This window comes from Corythoichthys intestinalis, chromosome 19 (assembly GCF_030265065.1).
Source record: "Corythoichthys intestinalis isolate RoL2023-P3 chromosome 19, ASM3026506v1, whole genome shotgun sequence".
NCBI lineage: Eukaryota > Metazoa > Chordata > Actinopteri > Syngnathiformes > Syngnathidae > Corythoichthys > Corythoichthys intestinalis.
This window is the reverse complement of record NC_080413.1, coordinates 8,477,129-8,496,129: the sequence shown is the minus strand read 5'-3', so window position 1 is coordinate 8,496,129 and position 19,001 is coordinate 8,477,129. Positions and strand designations below refer to the sequence as shown.

The following is a 19,001-nucleotide window of genomic DNA, read 5'->3' as shown; positions in this document are numbered from 1 at the left end:
CTTTTCAGGTCATTGACCAGCTCCTGCCGTGTAGTTCTAGGCTGAGCCCTCATTTTTCTCATCATGAGTGATGCCCCACGAGGAGAGATTTTACATGGAGCCCCAGTCCGAGGTAGATTATCAGTCATGTTTAGCCTCTTCCGTTTTCGAACAATTGCTGCTACTGTTGATTTATTCTCACCCAGCTACTTTCCAATTGTCCCACAGCCTTTTCCAGCTTTATGGAGCTCAACAATTTTTTCTCCGGTGTCTTTCGAAAGCTCTCTGGTCTTGCCCATGGTAGGAATTGGATTATGATACACTGTGGGTACGGGCCAATTGACAATAATGAGCTCAAATGGGTGGTGGGTGGGCTGTTACTCATGTGGTAAAGGTGCATTTTTTTAAGGTAGACTGAAAACTTTTTGGGTGTCATAATTATTGCTGATTCTCAGATGTACAAATACTTATCAGCCCCAGTAAATTGCAAATAAATTATTATTTTTTTTTAAATCATACAATGTGATTTCTGTATTTTTTAAGACTATGTCTATGAGTGGAAATGCATCTACGATTGAAATTTCAGACCTCTACCTATTTTCTAAGAGGGTGAACTTGCAAAATCATAAGAGGTGCAAATACTTCTGCTCCACACTGTATGACAAATACAAGTTAAAATTAGATTATTGCGCAATAAACATAAAATGAGAGTTGTGCATTATGTAAAAGCTGTCGGAACACCTCATGGCCTGAGGGGCGACTCTGTGAGGGGCGCTGGGATACAAAAATACATATACAGTAGAGGTCCTTCTTAGCCAATTGGATTTCAGGAAAATGCTAGGCAACAGCCAATGGCAGAGCAGTAGTATGTACTGTGTCATTGTTTTCCAAAGCAAAAACAGATGTTTGCAAATGTCTTATTTTTGTTAATAATGTATACACTGTAGATATATAATTAATCATTCAAAGATTGTTTAATATATCTATAGTTGTTTTTTTAATATATATAGTTTTTTGTAATGTCTAAAAACAAAAATTTAAAATAAACTTTTTTGTTGTAAAATTTATATATATATATTACATAAAATTAGGGGAAAAAATATATGTCAGTCTTCCCTTCTTTTTTTTTTTTTTATTAAAAAATGCATACAAAAATAAATAAAATAAAAATGAAAAATCTATCTATCGCCAGTTTTGTTGTAAAATGATACATCGCAGTCCCTCAAATATGTTCCGGAATGTTATAAAAGATTCCAACTAGTGCTGCAACGATTAATCGATTAACTCGAGTATTCGATTAGAAAAAAAGATTCAAATTAAATTTTGCTGCTTCGAGTATTCGTTTAATTAAAGTGGCGTTGTAATGGTTTGTTTTGTGTTTGCATTTAGATTCATTGATTTGGGTGGATACACTGCCCTCTATTCTGCCTCATTTCACATGGCTTAATCCAGCTGCTCCCTGTTAAGACCAACATAAGCTAAATTTTTGTTTGAGCTAAAGTTTTTTTTAAATGCATTTTTAATTTAGTTTGTAGGTATATTTAGCCGTTTTTTTTGTGGGAATAGTGTGTTAAGAGCATTTGTTAAGAGCATTGTACAAAAAGGTTATTTTACAGCATTTAAGCTAGCGGACTTTTGCTATGTAAGTTAGCCAATTGTTCTTTTGTTGTACTGTACATAGATCCTAATTTACGGTATTTATTTTTTTATACCGTTTGAGGTTCAACTCAGGTATTTAAATTTTTTTACTAATTTGTTCATCAATTAATCGACTACTAAAATGATCGATAGCTGCAGCCCTACCTAGTTCCAATTTTACTTTATCAGTATATCCATCTTTTTCCAAAGTGTCACCAACGCATTTCCTCCACAGCGATTAATCACTGTGACCCCATCAAAAGAAAATGTGAAGAAGCCTTTCAAAAGCCTAATTTAAATCCTGCTGGTATTCTCGTCATGTGCGGCCAAAAGCGCCTTGGGATGTTCTTCCGCTTAGCGAGGAGAATAAACACCTGGCTTTCCTCCCTTGAAGTGGGAGTGACACCGTTTCTGGGAAAAATATTTCATGATTTGTCGCAGGATTATCAAGTTGCGGCGTTGATTAGTGAGGATGGAAACAGAATGAGGGGAAGAAAGTGGAATGTGTTTACAAGCCAATCTTGGCTAGCAGCATTTCAGAATCTTACAGTTTTTATTTTCATTTGCCTTTACTCTCAAACGCGAGACTTTTGCATTTTTACGAGTGTTTACAAGCGATGACCAGGATGGATGCAAAGTTTAGTATTGTGTGATTTGCCAGGATATGCGTAAATATTGCGTTTTGGGGGAAGCCCTACTGTCAATGCCTTTCATAGACCTTTGAAGCAAACCGGCATTGAATATCCAAATATTGACTTGAATTTTACATGTTGACTTGAGTTTTAATTAGACGCAAGGCAAATATTGGAGTTCAACATTTGTCGTCGCCATCTTCAAAGGCGGTTATTTAAAATACTTGAGCTTTTTGAGGGGAACCCGAATCAATCATGATAATAATACTCATTGAACTTTGACTATTTTAGGAAATAAACTAGTGAGATTAAAAATATTTAAATAATTCTACTCCATTCATTCAAACATTGAGGACTAAATATACAAGTGAAAGTGTGATTAGGCAGATGCGTTGCGTAAATATTCATGTCTGTGGAAGAAAGACGTCATTTAGAGACAAAACATGAGTTTAAAAGTGCTCACACTATTGATTCTAACAGTGTGGTACGAGTACAAATAGTGATACACAAATCACTGAATTAAATCTTAATAAAGCAAATCATTTTTAAACTTGAATACGATTAGACAAATTGCAAACAGCACGTTAAAACATTTTCTAATCAAACTTTGTACATTTTAAAAGTATAAGAACTAGTGCTGCAACGATTAATCGATTAACTCGAGGATTCCATTAGAAAAAAGATTCGATTTACATTTTGCTGCTTCGAGTATTCGTTTAATTAAAGTGGCGTTGTAATGGTTTGTTTTTTTGAAAGTGTTTGCATTTAGTTTAATTGATTTGGGTGGATACACTGCTCTCTAGTCTGCCCCATTTTACATGGACAAATCCATCTGCTCCCTGTTAAGACCAACATAGGCTAGGTTTTTGTTTGAGCTAATGTTTCTTCATGCATTTGTAATTTAGTTTAAAGGTATATTTAGCCAATTTTTGTGGGAATATGTGTCTGAACCATTTGTTGAGAGCATTGTGAAAAAAAAAAAAAAAAAAAAAAGTTAGTATTTTATAGCATTTAAGCTAGTGGACTTTTGCTATGTAAGTAAGCCAATTGTTCTTTTGTTGTACATATGTAGATCCTCATTTTTTATTATTTTTTTATACAGTTTGAGGCCCAGCTCAGGTATTTTAATTTTTTCATGCTTATCCGATTACCCGATTAATCAAAATAACTAGTTCATCGATTAATCGACTACTAAAATAATCGATGGCTGCAGCCCTAATAAGAACTGCTAAAATTCAAGAACTGATTTGTTTTTTTGTTTTATTTACATACAACTAATTTTAACTGAATCTCTATTTGAATGCAGTATTTTGTGTCTTTTGTGTTGTGATTATGTTCAAACTGTTTACTTTTTTTATGAACACTTAGGTCTATTACACTACTGTATTAAATATTGTTCCTTATGGTAGACTTGTTTATTTTCACTTTGTCATTTTCAAATGTTTCTACATTATTAATAACGTTTGAAAAAGGCACAAATGACCAAAAATTTCTATTGTATTGATACATTGCAGGATGTTGTTATAACATGACATACATGTTGGTGGTAATAATTACATTTTTTTAGGAAACCAATACATTCTTTTAAAAAAATAATACTACGCGTACAAGTTAGTAAAAGTGTCTTACCTTAAAAGCTATCCTCACAAAGTGCACATTCATTGCAGCAACTTCACGAAATAATGAATAATAAGCACTTATCTACGTCAATACAGCGACTTCTTCGTTGTCTTAAAGGGGGGCGTCTTAAACTTGGTTAAACTCTTCTCGGAAAAAGTGCCACGCAAACTACCAGAAGCGTCGGTTCCTCGACTGCTGTCCCCCGGCTTTCGTCACTACAAGCCGGCCGAGGAGACGCCCGACCCTCGGGAGGTGTCCGGCGCCATGTGAGCAACTCGGCAACTCCATCCAGCGAGTCAGACGTAAACTGTGTGGAGGACCGACCTCCATCCGCCTCGCGAAGCCGGAAGTGACCGGGAGACAAGCGCGTACGCGCACGCAAACACTCGTGCGCGGGAAAGAGCGCGCGCACGTACGGTTAATTAAGAGAAACGGGTTTGATACCAGGATAACGCCCATTGGCACATGTAAGCCTTGTTAGCAAACCTATTCTCATGCAAGTGTACTTTATTTGAAACTTTAATTAAAAATTAAAAATAAAATACAAAAATCATCAGTCACCCGGGAACAGGGGCGCTGCCAGGGATTTTGGGCCTCATGAAAAGATATCACTTTGGGCCCCGACGCCAGTTCCCTTGGCAATTTTGGGGCCTATAAGGCGAACATATCCAGGGGCCCTCTTCATGCGTCAGGGGTTAAAAACTGGTGACAAGGGTGTGGAGGAAATATATTCTGGTACACTAGGGCTGTCCTAAACGACAAATTTTCTCCTGATTAGTCACAAATAAACAAAGAGGTTAAATGCTGATAGCATTTACTAGTGCAAAAGAATGGAAAGTAAACAGATTCAGAACACTGACTTTGACTTTCCAACATTATTCAAAACAATTCTTTAAAAAAATCTAGCAATATTATTATAGTATACTACTATATGTAATAGTATAATAATTGTAATAATTATTAGAGATCGATCGGCATCCTGATCAATCGGGTCCGATCACGTCATTTTCAAAGTATCGGATTCAGCAAAAAAATATCGGCCATGCCTTTTTTTAATATATATTAGGGGTATCAAACGATTAAAATTTTTAATCGAGTTAATTACAGCTTAAAAAGTAATTAATCGCAATTAATCGCAATTTAAACCATCTATAAAATATGCCATATTTTTATGTAAATTATTGTTGGAATGGAAAGATAAGACACAAGATGGATACATGCATTCAACATACGGTACATAAGTACTGTATTTCTTTATTATTACAATACATCAAAAAGATGGCATTACCATTATTAATATTCTGTTAAAGTGATCCATGGATAGAAAGACTCGTAGTTCTTAAAAGATAACTGTTAGTACAAGTTATAGAAATTTTATATTAAAACCCCTCTTCATGTTTTCGTTTTAATAAAATTTGTAAAATTTTGTAAAAATTAATTAACGCCCGTTAACGCGATAATTTTGACAGCCCTAATATATATATATATTTTTAAATTAAACCGTTTTCTAATTGTATTTAACATTACAAACATAATATGTTACACTCATCCAGAGGCTTTAGTTTAGGCTTAAGGTAGGGTTATCAAATTTGTAAAAATTAATTAACGCCCGTTAACGCGATAATTTTGACAGCCCTAATATATATATATATATATATATATAAATATATAAATATATATATATATTAATTAAACCGTTTTCTAATTGTATTTAACGTTACAAACATAATATGTTACACTCATCCAGAGTTTTTAGTTTAGGCTTAAGGTAGGGCTATCAAATTTATCCCGATAACGGCGGTACTTAATTTTTAAAAAAATGTATCACATTAAAATAATCAACGCAGTTAATGCATGCGCTGCACGACCTACCAACGCATTGTCACGCTCAATCTGTAATGGCGCCGTTTCACCTATATAGAGAGATAACAGGCAGTGTAAAATGAGTAGAGTGAAATTTGGCAGCCTTTGGAGCTTTTTTTTTAACTGGCTAAAGCCTTACATTCTCTCTCCCTATGATTACAAATATCATGGGAAGCAATGTGGGGAAGCTAGGTAGCAAATGATCTTTTCCTTGACACCTTATATTATTTCCCAACGCAGAGAAGATATATAATTTGGTAGCACTACGCAGTCATGGTTCCACTTCCCATCATGCATTTGGGCATGTCTACAGTATCATTTACTGAAAGCTCAACAAATACACTAAATGGCAATATTGAGTCACATTATACAAAGTCACAAGTCTTTCTATCCGTGGATCCCTCTCACAGAAAGAATGTTAATAATGTAAATGCCATCTTGAGGATTTATTGTCATAATAAAATAATACAGTACGTATGTACTGTATGTTGAATGTATATATTCGTCCGAGTTTTATTCATTTATTTTTCTTAATGCATTGCCAAAAAGGTATATGATCGAGAAAAATTATCGGAAATGATTGGAATTGAATCGGGAGCAAAAAAAAAAAGCAATCGGATCAGGAAATATCGGGATCGGCAGATACTCAAACTAAAACGATCGGAAAGGGAGCAAAAAAACATGATCGAAACAACCCTAGTAATTATATTACATTCTGAAACAATTTTTAATAGGCCACAATAATAGGTGATACCAGATTTATGTTGAATCAGCATCAGCTTTTGCTGTCAGATTGTGACACAACATAGAAAGCTAAGTTATACAAAGCAAACAATGGCACACATCAAAGAACATAAATTTAGTAAGCAACACAAAGTTAGGATAGCAACGGACTACCACAACTTTGAAAAATGATAATGCAAAAGATTGAGAAGCAGTTTAGAGTGGGAAATGTGTATTTACTCTTTTCTGTAGCATTAAGTGTTCTATATACAAAGATAAATAATTATTATTAAAATATGAAGGTAACTAGATTTTTCTTTTGTAAATTTGTACTGTATATATGACTAGTTTATGATTTCATTTCATCAAAATTTGCTACATTTATTTCTCCTAAGTTATCGTCATCTGATGTCGCAGACGGAAGAAATTCAGCATCTGGCAGGCCTCACAGGATCTCTTCAGTCGTCATCGCTGGACTTGCATCCCTTGTGTCATCATATGACTAGACCCACTCTCTTTTGATTTTGGGAAACTGGGTGGCGACTGACTTGCAACGCTTTTTTCATCGTGTTGAGGGTTTCCGCCGCTTAATTTTTTATGTTTGGCTTCCTGGGAAAAAAAAGAAAAAAAAATCACAACAACATGAAAATATTGGATGAATCCTAATTTAATTTTTTGGTGATCAAATAATAATCAAAGCAGCAGCTATTTGATGCTATTGTTCCCTCTTCAAGTAGGCAGACCTTGATGTTGATGCTGTAGTACAAGGTCATAAGTTTGCATAGGGACGGTAGGGACATAACACAACCAACTTTTCAGGGTGCTCAAATTGTCCCCACCAACTTTTAAGCAACCTTATTTGAATTATATAATAAGTTCAGTTGCATAGGTAATTTAGATTGTCTTCTCATATGTTGTAAGGATAGAATAGACCCTACCATTATCAAGTGAATTATTTTCATTATGTTCTGACTTAAACTTATTCCTTTTCACTCACTCAATGTGACAGTCCATTTTTTCCCTGAAACACAAGTTTGATTAACTGATGACTTGACACCCCCCCCCGACACACACACACACACACACATACCGGCTACTCTGCCCCCTTCTAAAAGGAGAGATATTAGAAGTTTTTTTTCAGCCAGGAGTAGCCAATGTAGGTAATAGGGTTGTTCCGATCATGTTTTTTTTGCTCCCGATCCGATCGTTTTAGTCTGAGTATCTGCCGATCCCGATATTTCCCGATCCGATTGCTTTTTTTTTTGCTCCCGATTCAATTCCAATCATTCCCGATAATTTTTCCCGATCATATACATTTTGGCATTAAGAAAAAAATGAATAAAACTCGGACGAATATATACATTTAACATACAGTACATAAGTACTGTATTTGTTTATTATGACAATAAATCCTCAAGATGGCATTTACATTATTAACATTCTTTCTGTGAGAGGGATCTACGGATAGAAAGACTTGTAATTCTTAAAGGATAAATGTGACTTTGTATATTGTGACTAAATGTTGCCATCTAGTGTATTTGTGAGCTTTCAGTAAATGATACTGCAGTCATTCAACCCAAATGCATGATGGGAAGTGGACCCATGACTGTGCGTAGTGCTACCAATGGATTTATCTTCTCTGCGTTGGGAAATAACATAAGGTGTTAAGCAAAAGATCAATTGCTACCTTGCTTCCCCACATTGCTTCCCATGATATTTCTAATCGTAGGGAGAAGGATTGTAAAGCTTTAGCCTATTAAAAAAGGCTTCAAAGGCTGCCAAAATTCACTCTACTCATTTTGCGCTGCCTTTTATTTCTCTAAATGGGTAAAACAGCACCATTACAGATTGAGCGCGACAATGCCTGAGTGGATCGTGCAACGCATGCATTAATTGCGTTAAATATTCAACGTGATACTTTTTTTTTTTAATTAATTACCGCCATTATCCTAAGCTAAAGACTCTGGATGAGTGTAACATATAATGTCTAACGTTAAATACATTTAGAAAACGATTTAATTAAAAAAAAATATATATATATATATATATATATATATATATATATATATATATTTAAAAAAGGCATGGCCGATATTTTTTTGCCGATTCCGATACTTTGAAAATGACGTGATCGGACCCGATCGCATGCCGATCGATCGGGACATCTCTAGTAGGTAATGTAAAAATGTGGAAGTGGGGAACACACACACACAACTAATTTTGCTACTGAAAGTCCGACCTGCATCAGAGTTAGCATAACATTAAACTGTGCGAATTTCCTAACCTGCAAAACTCGAGTAGGAAGCTGCTTATAGAGAAGTGTCCTCCTGTATGTGCTTTCTAGTGTTAACATTAATTAAACTCTGAGAAATGCAGTAAACCTAGGTTTACCCCCTTATACCCAATTTTCATTTTTATTTTATTTACAGTATGTGGTCTTAAAGCAGTAGTTTTTGAAAACAAAGGTTTAAATCGAACCGGTGTATGACCTGAACCAAATTTACATAAAATTTATATGACTCAATACTGTCCCTACCAATGTTGAGACCAAACATACGCCTTTGCTGTAGTACAATAGTCATTGTTTTATTGAGACGTATTTGGTACATTAGGGCCTGGCAGGTGGATTGTTTTATATATAGGCTTTATATTTACCCTGTGACAGGCCAAAAAACAACGAGCCAAGGACCTATTTGGTGCTGGGGATATTTGAATTTACATAATACCTATTGATTTAGTAATAAAATCACATGAGTAGACGACCTGTCAAAAAACCTATCTACTTATGACAGGCCAACAGCAACAACAAAAAAATGTCGCACTTCAACAAACAGGCAGTAGGAGTCCCCCTCGTTTATCAAGAAAAGCCAGTAATGGTCTACTTACGCCTTTGTAAAACCAAGGTTGCATTGTTGTAGGTTTTCAAAGCTGTCGTCGCTGAAATGATGAAAACTGAGCCGATTGGGGACCTGTATGCATGCTCACAAAAACGGTCCAAACCTTTGCAGGAGAAGTTTTTTTGGACCACTCATAGAGTCTCGAGTCTTCCTGTGAGCAATTCATCGCTACACATCGAGATGGCATAACGAATCCTGCGAGTAAAACCCAGAAAATGTTTGCAATATATGGCGAGGATAGCGTGGTGCTATATTTCCGCGTTTAGAGTGGTGGCAAGGCTCCCTGGAAGTTACGTCATCAGGTAGCGGTCGGCAGGGCGGCGCGTCCCTCGTTGCTATGGTGTTGCTATGGCCATAACTCAAAAACTACGCGGTCAATTATTATTATTTTTTTTCATGTGACTTTTTGAGACAGCGAATGATGCATTTCATACAATTCAACTGAATAAAACACTCAAGAGCGAAATCCGAAAAGTTCTTCAGTTGCCCTTTAATAAGCAACTCAAGCAACTGACAAAGAAAAGCGGCAGCAGCGAGAGTGAGAGACTACATGATCGGATCTCTCTACCACTTTTTATATGGCACCAAATGACCACGGAAAACCGGAGATATGATCCTTTTAGTTTCATAATAGGAAATATATTTTCTCCACTAGAGGGCACTCATGCTCTTCGGACGAATTATGTTTTTTTTCTTTTTTTTTTTTTCTCTTGCTGGAATTCAATGATTTTTTTTGGGGGGTTGTATTTCTTTGGCTTAATGTGGTTATGTAATAGGTTATAGTCTTAATTAACTATATTTTGTTTTGTTGTAAAGCACTTTGAGGACCTCTCAGGTTTTTGTAAACGGCTATATAAATAAATTTGATTTGATTCTCCTTCAAAGTATAATGATAACAGTTCATATACATAACTTTGTGCTGAGAAAAAAAATACCACCGTTTTCAAAAAAAATCTAACACCGTAAGCAATTACTCACAATGTTACTAATTACTTGCGTATTTTTTAAACTATATTCTAAATATTTTTTACTTGTACTTGAGTACATTATTTTGGATAACTACTTAATAAGGGTTAATAAAGGGTTTCCAACTATTTCAGACGAACAATGATAGACGAGCACATATTATAGTGTCTAGAAGGACAACGTCAACTTGGTGATTGTACACACTCAGCAGGAAAACCGTACATTGTATTCAATCCATTATACCCACCCGGACACCACAAAATGTATGTAAAAAACAGTTTTCCGAGAGTTTCAGAGGACGCTCACCATTAACATGAGTCTAATGCGAATGCTATGCTAACGCTACGAGGTACATTTAGTGTGAGATGATCACTCAGCATAAGCTAAAGCAACATTGCATATTCCCTCTGGCCAAGAAAAAAAAACTTTCCGTGTGTGCAAGCCTGCATGGAGACTGGGGTCGACACACTGGTGAGTCGGGAAGACACAGCACATGACAAGTGACACAACCAGACAGTGGTACGATGGTAGCAAGCTAACTACGCGTCATCGTCTCATTATGAAAAAAAGTGTTCGTTGACGAAATATTTTCGTTGTCATCATCGTTGACGAAAACAAAACTGCATCTAGCCTTGTCTACATACATGATATACATACAGTGCCCTCCATAATTATTGGCACCCCTGGTTAAGATGTGTTTTTTTAGCTTCTAATAATTTTTTAAAAAATTCAAATAATATGGGACCTTAATGGAAAAGAAAAGAGAAAAATCCAACCTTCAATACAAGTGCATTTATTCAGTGGGGAAAAAATTCCACATAAAGAAATAATTATTTGACATCAAATAATGAGTGTCACAATGATTAGCACCCCTGGTGTTAATACTTTGTACAACCGCCTTTTGCCAACAAAACAGCACCTGATCTTCTCCTATAATGTTTCACAAACTTGATTTTGTGTCTGGTGAACCATTTCTGTGTAGATTTGGCCATATGTTTAGGGTCATTGTCTTGCTGAAAGACCCAGTGACGACCCATCTTCAGCTTTCGGGCAGAGGGCAACAGATTTTGATTTAAAATGTCCTGGTATTCCAAAGCATTCATGATGCCATGCACCCTAACAAGGTTCCCAGGGCCTTTGGAAGCGAAACAGCCCCACAGCATCACTGACCCACCCCCATACTTCACAGTGGGTATGAGGTGCTTTTCAGCACACGGTCCCACCTGGGACTGTGTGCTTTGGTCAGATGAGACCAAGATTGAGCTTTTTGACAACAAACACTCTAAGTGGGTCTGGTGTGCCACGAAAGATGCGCATGCGGACAGTCAACCACTGCTGCCACCTGCTGTCAAACACTGTTGTTGTCCAACATGCCTCCTAGCATGCACTGCGGCGCTACAGATGTAAATAACAATCAAAATTAATGTTCTGTGCTAATTATTTCTTCAAGTTACTATCCCAGTTGTTTCGTTAATGGCTAGTTATGGTATTTGGTAACATTTTATTTGACAGTGGCGCCATAAGACTGTCATTAGACAATCATAAATATGGCATGACACTGTCATGAGCATTAACGAATGCTTATTACAGATGTCATTAAGTGTGATCCGGCAAATTATTGATAAGTTTTGAATGGATGTAAAAGATTCGAGCTGGACAAAAATGGAGTTAGTGACATAATTTGCCAGATGACACTTAAAGACATCTGTCATAAGCATTTAGTAATGCCCATGATAGTGTCATGTCATAATTATGACGGTCTTATGACAGTCTTATGACGCTGCTGTCAAATAAAGTGCTACCTATTAACCCAAATAAATCAACAAATAAGCCGCACTAGACTATCAGCCACAGGATTCAAAATGAAGGGAAAAAGTAGTGACTTATAGTCCGAAAAGTACGGTACTAAAAATAATTACATTTGATACTTAAATAAACATTAGGATAAAATACCATTTTGAGTTGTCAATGAACTTTTCCAACGTAAAAGTCAAGAAGGAAGTGAAAGTTTCAATATGGTTCCCATGGCTGAACCTGTGGAAGGATGATTTTCATAACTCATTGGTAAACAAGTTGTACAATTCATTGAATACAGGTTAAAAAGAAACAAAACAAAACATGAATGTTTGCTTCATTGTAGACTCAACATCAACACCAAAACTGATTTGGTATGAACAAAACAGGTACTATATTTAGTTGATTAAAGACTCTACAGTAACTTCCGTGTTTACCAAAACATGAAAGTTCTTCAAAGACATGCCCAAGGTGTGAATGTGGGTGTGAAACTCTATTATTTTGAGCTATGTGATTGACAGACATTCCCAGGATGCACCACACCTTTTCGCCCTCAAGTCAGGCTCAGACTTCCTTCTGAAAAAATGAAAGAATGGAAGTGCTCAACTCCCTGCAGGCGGGTCAGTGGACCTGCCTGAAGCTACATGGAAAAAACTGGTTTCACTTAAAACAAAAAATGAATGAGACTTAACATAATAGATTGGAAATAAGCATAATGGAATGTGAAAGTGACATAACTAAGTGTTTATGCAAACATAAATCTGGCTCATATTTGAACTTCACTTTTAAATTTGAAATCAAGGGAGTGTTTGTATTACGCTGTTTCCGAAGTGAAACCTGATCTGAAAAATAGCCAGGAAAAAAGGGGAAACAGCCAACAGATTCACTACCACGTAACAACTTCTGTCGTCATGTCCAACTGCCCTCTTGACATTGTGTTGAAAGTAAATGCTTCCTTTTTAAAACTATTTTTGCACATGCAAAGATGTCCAAATTATGACCGTTTGAGCTCACGGAATATAAAAATAACTTTGGTGAGTATTTTTGAAACACATTGTCACAAATTTACTTTTAAGTGTAATACAACTGCTCAAAAGAAGAAGAAAATCTACATTTTAGAATAGATACTATACTAGTATTTCAAAAACAAAATTGGTACGCTTGATTTGGAAATAGTCACTGCTGCTATCTAGTGGCCAGCTAGTATATTTCAGATTGTAACACGGTCACTCACTGTCTTGTGACTACATTCATTCATTCATTCATTCATTCATTCATTCATTCATTCATTCATTCATTCGTTATTCTTTCTCAAAAATGTGCACAGATACAAAATCAGAAAACTGATATTAGGGCTGTCAAACGATTCAAAATTTTAATCGCGCTAATCACAGCCTAAAAATTAATTAATTGTAATTAGGGTTGTTCCGATCATGTTTTTTTGCTCCTGATCCGATCCCGATCGTTTCAGTTTGAGTATCTGCCGATCCCGATATTTCCCGATCCGATTGCTTTTTTTTTTGCTCCCGATTCAATTCCAATCATTCCCGATAATTTTTCCCGATCATATACATTTTGGCAATGCAGTAAGAAAAAAATGAATACAACTCGGATGAATATATACATTCAACATTCAGTACATAAGTACTGTATTTGTTTATTATGACAATAAATCCTCAAGATGGCATTTACATTATTAACATTCTTTCTGTGAGAGCGATCCACGGATAGGAAGACTTGTAATTCTTAAAGGATAAATGTGACTTTGTATATTTTGACTAAATATTGCCATCCAGTGTATTTGTTGAGCTTTTGGTAAATGATACTGTACCCATTTAACTGTTCTGCCCAAATGCATTAAGGGAAGTGCAACCATGACTGTGCATAGTGGCACCAATTCATATATCTTCTCTGCGTTGGGAAATAAAATAGGGTGTTAAGAAAAAGATCAACTACTACCTTTCTTCCCCACATTGCTTCCCACCATATTTCTAATTTGAGAGAGGGATTTTAAGGCTTTAATCGATTAAAAAAAGGCTCCAAAGACTGCCAAAATTCACTACTCATTTTACGCTGCCTTTAAGCGGTATATACAGGTAAAACGGCGCCATTATAGATTGGACGCGACAATGCGTGAGTGGGTCGTTTAGTGCATGCGTTAATTGCGTTAAGTATTTTAACGTGATTAAGACTCTGGATGAGTGTAAGACATTTTGTCTGTAACGTTAAATACAATTAGAAAACGATTTAATTAAAAAAATTTAAAAAGGCATGTCCGATATTTTTTTGTCGATTCCGATACTTTGAAAATGACGTGATCGGACCCGATCGATCGGAGACATCTTTAATTGTAATTAATCGCAATTCAAACTATCTCTAAAATATGCCATATTTTTCTGTAAATTAATGTTGGAATGGAAAGATAAGACACAAAACGGACATAAACATTCAACATACTTTACATAAGTACTGTATTTGTTTATTATAACAATAAATCCACAAGATGGCATTAACATTATTAACATTCTTTCTGTTAAAGGGATCCACTGATAGATAGACTTGTAGTTCTTAAAAGATAAATTTGAGTACAAGTTATAGTATTTTATTTTTTTAATTAAAACCCCTCTTAATGTTTTCGTTTTCATAAAATTTGTAAAATTTAAATAAAAAAATAAACTAATAGCTCGCCATTGTTGACGTCGCATGGGCTCCCTGCCGTTCTTCCACCATGTCTTTAACGACGTATTTTAGTGATTGAAATACACCACAAGGTGTCAATGGTGAGTTTTAAATTATTTAGAGATATAACCAAGGCAAAGTCTGAGTAAGTCTTATGTGTATTTTGCATAGCTATTTTGATTGGGAATGCCAGTTCTCTTTGCATTGAGCGCTTTTTTTTTTTTTGTGAACATTATCTTTTTGAGAGATAGGAATATTATTTTTTGTTGTGCTTTCACTAAATAATGCTGTAGCGACTTAACTGTTCAGCCCAAATGCGTGATGGGAAGTTGGGCAACCATGGCTGTCAGTGGTGGCTGCAAATGGTAGAGATGTCCCGATCGATCGGCATCGATCACGTCATTTTCTGTTTCCCTGTTAAGACCAACTATAGACTTCATAATGTATTGACATTAAAGATGTCCATGCCGATCACGTCATTTTCTGTTTCCCTGTTAAGACCAACTATAGACTTCATAATGTATTGACATTAAAGATGTCCCGATCGATCGGGATGCCAATCGATCAGGTCCGATCACGTCATTTTCAAAGTATCGGAATCGGCAAAAAAATATCGGACATGCCTTATTTTAATATATAAATATTTTTTAATTAAATCGTTTTCTAATTGTATTTAACATTACAGACATAATATGTTACACTTATCCAGAGTCTTTAGTTTAGGCTTAAAGTAGGGTTATCAAATTTATCCCGAGAACGGTGGTAATTTATTTTTAAAAATGTACCACGTTAAAATATTTAACGCAATTAATGCATGCGCTGCACGACCCACTCACGCATTGCCGTGCTCAATCTGTAATGGCGCCGTTTTACCTGTATAGAGAGCTAAAAGGCAGCGTAAAATGAGTAGAGTGAGTTTTGGCAGCCTTTGGAGCCTTTTTTTAAATGGCTAAGCCTTACAATCCCTCTCCCTACGATTAGAAATATCGTGGGACGCAATGAGGGGAAGAAAGGTAATAATTGGTCTTTTTCTTAACACCCTATGTTAATCCCCAACGCAGAGAAGATATATCAAGTGGTATCACTACGCACAGTCATGGTTGCACTTCCCATCATGCATTTGGGCATGGCTACAGTATCATTTACTGAAAGCTCAACAAACACACTAGATGGCAATATTTAGTCACAATATACAAAGTCACATTTATCCTTTAAGAATTACAAGTCTTTCTATCAGTTGATCCCTCTCACAGAAAGAATGTTAATAATGTAAATGCCATCTTGAGGATTTATTGTCATAATAAACAAATACAGTACTTATGTACTGTATGTTGAATGTATATATTCGTCCGAGTTTTATTCATTTTTTTCTTAATGCATTGCCAAAATGTATATGATTGGGAAAAATTATCGGGAATGATTGGAATTGAATTGAGACCAAAAAAAAAGCAAAAGCAAGTGGATCGGGAAATATCGGGATCGGCAGATACTCAAACTAAAATGATCGGGATCGGATCGGGAGCAAAAAAACATGATCGGAACAACCCTAGCAAATGGTATATGTTCTGTGTTGTGTTCAACAAAGCATGTTAAGAAAAACATCGTCTCCTGCCATTCTTCCCCACGTGGCTCACCCCAATAGTTGTGTTTGTTGTGAAAAAGTTGCCAAAGCTTATGCTAATTAAAGGCGCGGTCCAATGAACGCCTTTTTCCACTCGCATTTCTCTGCCTTTTCGTTCTCAATGTGCTAAAATAGCGTAATTGGAAACTGTTAGAGGCAATGCATGAGCGGGTCATTCCGTGCATGCGTTAAATGCATGAAATATTTTAACGTGATTAATTAAAAAAATTAATTACCGCCCGTCAACACGATAAATTTGACAGTACTAAGATATATTTGGAAGTTACAAACAAGTACGTTATGAAATTATAAAAAGGTTTTTAGAAGCTCCATCTCTCTCAAAAAAAAATAAAAAATAAAAAGTGAACCAAAAAAGATATCAATATATAGATAAAAAGAAGATATCCTGTTTTCCTTTATCTCTGGAAAAGAAAGTGATTTCATTGCAGGAAAAACAACCAAAATTACCATTGTTTTACTCATTAAACCAAATATATCAACAAAAATGCATATTCTAACTGAGGAAAAAGTTAGGACACACTACCACCTAATAGTTAGTGTTTCCCCCTTTGGCTGAAATAACTTCAGTGAGACCCTTTTTGTAGCCATCTACCAGTATTTGACATCGGTCTGAAGAAAGTTTGCCCCACTCCTCAACGCAGAATACTTTCAGCTGTGAGATGTTTGAAGGGTTTCTTGCATGTACAGCTGGTTTCAAGTCACCCCATAGCATCTCAATGGGATTAAGATCTGGACTTTGACTCGGCCATTCCAGGACTCTCTATTTCTTCCTTTTCAGCCAGTCCTTGGTGGATTTACTGGTAAGTTTTGGGTCATTGTCATGTTGCAGTTTCGCTGAAGCTTTAATTTTTTCCACAGATGATCTCACATGTCTCTGATACACGATAGAATTTATTGTGGATTCTGTGATGGTGAGCTGTCCAGGTCCCGCTGCAGCAAAGCATCCCCAAATCATGACACTTCCACCTCCATACTTCACAGCTGGTATGAGGTTCTTTCCTGGAATGCTGTATTGGGTTTCCGCCAAGCATGTCCTCGGTACTGGTGTCCAAATAATTCAATAGATTAATCTGTCCAAAGAACACCATTCTAGAAGTCCTGGTCTTTGTCTACATTCACTCTGGCAAACTTTTGTCTGGCCTTCAAGTTCTTCTTGGAGAGCAAAGGTTTCCTCCTTGCACAGCTCCCATGGATGTCAATCTTGTGAAGTCTCTTTCTGATTTTAGAGACATGCACTGTCACATCAACAGTAGCAAGAGCCTGCTGTAGGTCCCGTGATGACATTTTAGGGTTCTTGGAGACTTCTTTTAGCATCCTGCGGTCTGCTCTCGGGGTGAACTTGCTTGGACGGCCAGACCTGAGCATGTTGGCAGTTGTTTTGAATGTCCTCCACTTGTAGACTATTTTCCGGACAGTGGATTGGCTGATTTTATATTCTTACACGATCTTTTGAAATCGCTTACCAGACTATGTCTACAATCTTCTTTCTGAAGGCCACAGACAGCTCCTTTGATCTCACCATTGTGTTTTCTCTCACTTCAACAGTCAGGGGCGCACCCAATGAAATATGAGGTTTAAATAAGGCAAGCCTCCTTCAAAACACTGGGTAATTATGTTGTAATCATGTGCACCTGATGTGATACTAAGTTATTACTCAATAGAAATTGCATTTATCTAAAATTACATTTTACAGAAAGTTTAAAAAAACAAACTTTTATTTCAGTTTTAATTGTTTAGTTCTATTACTTGAATCTCTCAAGATTATTAAAATTGATAATAAATATCCAAATGACAAAATATGTCGGAAAACACACAGGCTTCCATAGGGTGTCCAAATTTTTTCACATGACTGTAGCAGGTGGCTAACACTATCCAGGTTGGAAACAGCAAAAAAATGAATATGCAGGCTATTAAAATGTACTTGATATGTTAGAAAAAGTTTGAGCATAGAGTGAGAAATTTTGTTCAGGGTATTCTTTTTCCCCCCCATAGAAATTTGGCACCCCCGCCACGAGATGGCACCCTTGACAACTGCCTAGCTTGCCTGTGTAATTATTATTTAAAAACGGCATTTTATGTTTACTTAGGTAATCTTTGTTACATTTTTGGACATATTTTGCCGCCACTGGCAGTGAATGAGTGCATGTCAGTTTTTGTTTTCTTCTGAGCGCACTCACAGCTAACAACAATGCGCTCGTTCCCCCTTCGTACAGTTAGCATGTCCTCAAGTAAGTCTTATCTTAGGGGCGGAGGTGCTGGAGGTGCGCGCACGAGCCCTGACCTTTAGGGGGCTTGCTTTGCAGGCATAAAGTGGGCGTGGTTGGGCAAGGAGAGGGTCAAACAGAAAGGTAAGATGATGCGCGAAGCTATAATATACAGTCCCTGACAAAAGTCTTGTCGCTTATCCATTTTGTAGAAACAATTGCTAATAACCTGACTTCATCAACATTCTTGGGTTTCGTCTTCCATGCTTCCTCTTTCATCCTGTTCATGTCTGGTGACTGGGCTGGGCAGCCCTGGAGGATCTTGATCTTCTTTGCATTGAGGAACTTTGAGGTAGAGATTGAA

The 19,001-nt window shown here is 36.4% G+C and overlaps 1 protein-coding gene across 2 annotated transcripts in view; it reads right to left on the bottom strand.

The window, feature by feature from the left end:
• itpkb (inositol-trisphosphate 3-kinase B) overlaps positions 1–4,195 on the bottom strand; it is a 54,520-nt gene extending 50,325 nt beyond the window's left edge. For both annotated transcript variants that reach the window (XM_057823090.1, XM_057823091.1), the window contains exon 1: positions 3,879–4,195. The gene's annotated coding sequence lies outside the window, so the exon portion shown is untranslated. The remainder of the gene's footprint in view (positions 1–3,878) is intronic.
• Between the last annotated feature and the right edge of the window lie 14,806 nt (positions 4,196–19,001).